Source organism: Coenobita brevimanus, chromosome 19 (assembly GCF_032717465.1).
Source record: "Coenobita brevimanus isolate Jiangsu-jjx chromosome 19, ASM3271746v2, whole genome shotgun sequence".
Taxonomy (NCBI): Eukaryota; Metazoa; Arthropoda; class Malacostraca; order Decapoda; family Coenobitidae; genus Coenobita; species Coenobita brevimanus.
Window position 1 is genome coordinate 432,501 of NC_136972.1, and position 5,000 is coordinate 437,500.

Sequence of the window (5,000 nt, forward strand, 5' to 3'; positions counted from 1 at the left end):
GATCAGCGAAGTTAAGCAACGTTGGGTCTGGTTAGTACTTGGATGGGTGACCGCCTGGGAACACCAGATGCTGTTGGCATCCCTACGTGTCAAGTGGGGTTGGTGGAGGATTAGTGCCCCTCCCTGTAAAACAATTAACTCTAAGCCCTTGGCCACCCCGTCTGGGATGCATGGCGTCTGGCAATGAATGAATGAAACTCTCTCTTTCTCTCTCTCTCTCTCTACGTCCAACTTAACTTTACATCTAAGGTATGGAGTTGCGGAATATACAGCAGTAATTAGGAGTGTATATCATATAAAATCACTTAAGTTACTGCATGAGTCGGAACACGGCTCCTTGGTGGCATGCTACTTGTTCTATCTCTTTAATTGAATTATTCAACCAAATACGCTATTAAGATGACCCATGCCGGGTAACAAACATTCTTTATTTGATTTCCTGAAGGCATTTAATAAAGTAAGACATTGATGGTTGATGTCAGTGGAAATCTAGGGAGAACTTGCTGGATGGGTTGAGAACTGACTGACTGACCGGCGCTTGAGTGGTAATTAATGGGGATACCTCTGACTGGACATCATTTACTGTACAGGTGGAGTGTCTTAGGGTTTGATTCTACGTCCATTTTCATTTATCATATACATCGATAATACGGTTGTGGACATCATCAGCTGAATGGCAAAATTAGCGAATGACATCAGTAATACACATGCGGACATCATCACTCGAAAGGGAAAATTAGCGAACGACACAAAGGTATAGGGCAACGAAAAAGCTAAGAGGGAAAAGCTAAAAATACTGGTCTGAATGGTGGCAAATGTGGTTCAACCTGGACAAGTTTAAGATGATAAGTAATGGTCATGCAAACCCAAGAACCAACTATTGTTTGTTATAATGTACAATCAGCAGTGCTATTTTCAAGAGGGATTAGGTGTACTATTTATCAGTGATGCCAAATTCTCTAAATAATGCACTAGACTAAAGATAAAAGTACAGAGTCCTCGAGGTTTCAGAAAGTGGTAAATCAGGCAACACATACACACACACTCACACACACACACACACTCACACACACACACACAGGCTTTTCCCTGTACAGGCCTCTTGTACAACCCCATCTGGCATATGTGGTGCAGTTTTCATCGACCTTGAAGAAGACTACCACAAGGCTTGAGGATATTTAGGTGCATGATATTATTCTAATCCCATCCACTGGGTAGTGTATATGGGATACCAAAGAAGGCTGCAGGTATTGGGTCACTTTTCAATAGATATTCACATGGACATATAACTGAGGTTTTCACATCCTTCATCTTATGATCATCGAGTACCAGCACACATAAAGTTTAAATACAGGCTCTGCTTTGAATCATGGATGGTAGCTTGACTTGAAGCATTTCTTCCAAGATACATTAGATAATTTCTTCACGAGTAAGATCTGCAGTACGTGGAATCGACAACCACCAGACATAGAACGAGGTTGGAGAGACAAAGTTTTATTAGCCTAACTTGGTGGCAGACTTGTAGAACTTCATAGCTTCTTGTAGTGTGTTTTGTAGATCAGCTACACGTACGTTGTACTCTTGGATGAGCGGTAATTACACGTGAGTAGGTTTGTACGTAGATAATCTTAGTTCCATTGTCATGCAATGACAGGAGAGGTAAAGATGAGTATGGGACTAAGTATAATTTTGTCTTGAAAAGATTAACTAAATTCTCTCACACACGGGTGAAACAGAGTAGAGTCTCGCCAGACCCCTTCTCTCTCTTACCACCTCTCGCTATGATCACTAGCCCCCTTCTGCTCTCTAACTCTCTCATCCTGCCCTAGGAGGGCTAGTGTCACGCGTGCAAGACTCATGTGAATGTTGGAGAAACCCGTGTGTCTGTGTGTAAGTAGCGTTTCCTGTGACAGTGCACGCCTGGCATTCCTTACAGAAATGCAGACACATTTCCTATTCCCGCACCTTGGCTGATGTTCCTATCTATTACACTATCTATCTATCTATCTATCATGCTATGAATTGTATTATTATAATATGGAGTCCTGACATCGCTCGGTCATGCCAGCTGGCGATCCTCCGACAGCATTCATCATTGACATGCTCTAATCTATTAATACATAATATTGATTATAATATTGAATAGACATAATATTCATGATAATACTGTACTGATCTAATAATATTCTAGAAACATAATACCTTTTAAACAAATTGTATACATAATGGAGCAAATACATTATAGTTAAACTGATTATAAAATATTGTATAGCATATTGTAAAATGTGTATGCATAACAGACATACAAATTATAATTGTGCAATGGAGTTATCCCTTTAGTAATGCCTAATATTTCACCTAACTTGTGTGATGATTCTGGTAATACAGAATTGTAGTAACATTGTATGAATTGTTACATAATTATATTTTTATTGTACATAATGGTATTATAATTGTTACATATCGTTTGTAGTTACATAACTGTAGCGACTGTAATATAATTGTATTAACATTGTAGTAATATTGTAGTAACATTGTAGTAATACAGAATTGTACTAACATTGTATGAATTGTTACACAATAAATGTATTGTACATAATTGTATTCTAATTGTTACATATCGTTTGTAGTTACATAATTGTAACAACTGTAACATAATGCAATCGTTTGTCGTTACATATTTGTAGTAACTGCAGTAATATTGTAGTAACTGCAGTCCTGGCATCGCTAATCCGGTCATGCTGCGGTCGATGATAGTCATGATCAGGGGTGGATCCAGGAATTTTCGGTGGGGGGGTCTGATTCGCTGATTCAACCAAAGACTTGAAGCGACATACTGATATTTCAATGTTGAAATTGCCTCTTTATTCAGTGATGCATGGCCGGTGGGGGGGGATGCATACCCTCATCCCCCCTTGGATCCATCCCTGGTCATGATGTGCCTTGCCACTGGCTCGTGGAGAACAATAACTTGCTCTTTATTTCACTTATAGAAGGAGTTTATGTTGTATTGTGGCATTTGTAGTAACACTTACACCTATTTTCATTTGTTTGTTATGCGATCTTACTGTTTTTTTTTTTTTTGTATGATTTGATTTTCTATAGTTTGTTGTTCTTCGTTTGTTTACGCGTTTTCGGTGTTGTCCGAGGTTGCATAATTGCTGGTTAATTCCCTTGGGACCCTTTATTAAGGCTTAGTTTATATTGCGCAGATAATATTGACTATTATATTATAATAGTCCCATATTTTATTTTATATAAAATATATATATACACTATATACAACATTAAATATTTACACTCATTTGTTGTTCATTTGTACGTATCGTGGGCAATATATGTGTCAGCAGTGTGTGGAAATCTTTGTCTGCACGATTGTGTGGAAGATGTTGTTTATTCTTGCTAACGTCATTTGTGTTGGCCATTTTTTTTCCTGGTTTTCCTTGTAACTTAATTTGTCTGTTTCCACTAGGTAGATTTAATTAATAAATGTTTAATATAGTTCTTTTAATCGCTCACTGAGTAACTGTGATAGTATATTTTCTTTATTACTTTGTGGATGTAATAATGTATAGTTGTATGTATTATGAAACACGTATTTTATGTAGGTATCTTTTCTCCATATATTATATTCCTCAAAGTTTAGTATGTCATTGGATATCCTTGGTGTTAATTTTGTTTCAGTTAGGCATATTATATGGGGTTCATTTTCTCTGACATAATCATTCATCTCTATTAATTTAGATACCATTCCATCCACATTTGAGTACATCAACTTTATCATCTTGTTTATATACTTGTCATGACATGGTTCTACTACCTTCCTCCTTTTCATTCCCTCCTGTTTATGTACCACTTTCGTACCTGCAATCCTATTACCTTGTTAAAAAAAAAAAAAAATGTGTTCTTCTCTGATCTTCCCTCATTTTTTGTTTTTGCTTCCTCCCTCTTCTCTTTCAGTAATTCCAGTTCCTCTTGTGTTAGGCATCTTTTTATCCATACATATTTGAACTCCTCTTTTTCCATAAGATTCTTTGGATTTTTTATCTCCTCCACAGTGTTAACACTCTGGAAAGTCACTTTACAGGTCTTGACTTGCTTTTCTCGTATTTCCCTGACCTTTTGTGTTCCTATATGTCTTTACTACAGATTTCCTCTGATACTTCTTTCCTTCTTCCTCTTCTATATCAGTGATTACTATAGATTTGTTGATATCTACTGAATCTCTGACTAACTTTGGATTGTTTTGGATTATTCTTTTCACTTCCTTTTTAATGCTTTTTTCTTCCACCCTTGTTTCTAAGTCTTTCTTTACTTTCACCATTTCAGGATACGTGGTTTCCACATCATTTTTGTAGCTTTGCTCAGCTTCATTCACCTGTGTTATCTTCTCCTCAATATCACTGCTCTGGTCTATCAGACTGCTTACTTGCCTAATTGTCTCTGTATCATTTTTGAACTCTTCCATAATACTCTCGTGGTTGACTACTGTACTTGCCATGTCACTCATTTTCCTCCTAAGTGTACTCACTTCCACTGTTAGTTCACTGATGGTTGTGTCTTTCTTGTTGACCTCCCTTCCTAGTTTTTCTATTTCTTCCTTTTGCAAGTGCATCTGCTTCTTTATTTCATCAATCTCATTTTGAAAGGCCATTTCCAGTTTGTGTACACGTTCAACCAGTCTATTGTGAGTCTCCATTTCAACCAGTTCTTGGTAGAAATCATCATCTTGCTTTCTACCTTTATCCCTTTTCTTTTCCAAATTTGCTTTACTAAAGTATGTGGCCATTTTGCAATACTAAAAGCACAGAGTACTTATATTCCCTGGGGCAGTTGTAGTCTAAACAAACATCAGCTGACTGACAGCATTCTTTCGATACTCGGTTCTCTTTTCTATTTGAACAAGTCTTGTTTAAACTTTTTCTTATTTTTTTTTAATAATAAAAAACCATTTAGTCTAACCTGGTACAGAGCTTGACTCATATAAAGATACTAATTTA

The 5,000-nt window shown here is 36.9% G+C and overlaps 1 protein-coding gene and 1 pseudogene across 1 annotated transcript in view; one reads left to right on the forward strand and one right to left on the reverse strand.

Moving 5' to 3' along the window:
- LOC145391782 (5S ribosomal RNA) overlaps nt 1–79 on the forward strand; it is a 120-nt pseudogene extending 41 nt beyond the window's left edge.
- Nucleotides 1–5,000, reverse strand: part of LOC145391603 (putative neural-cadherin 2) — a 337,197-nt gene that overhangs the window by 201,147 nt on the left and 131,050 nt on the right. The gene's annotated exons all lie outside the window — the stretch shown is intronic.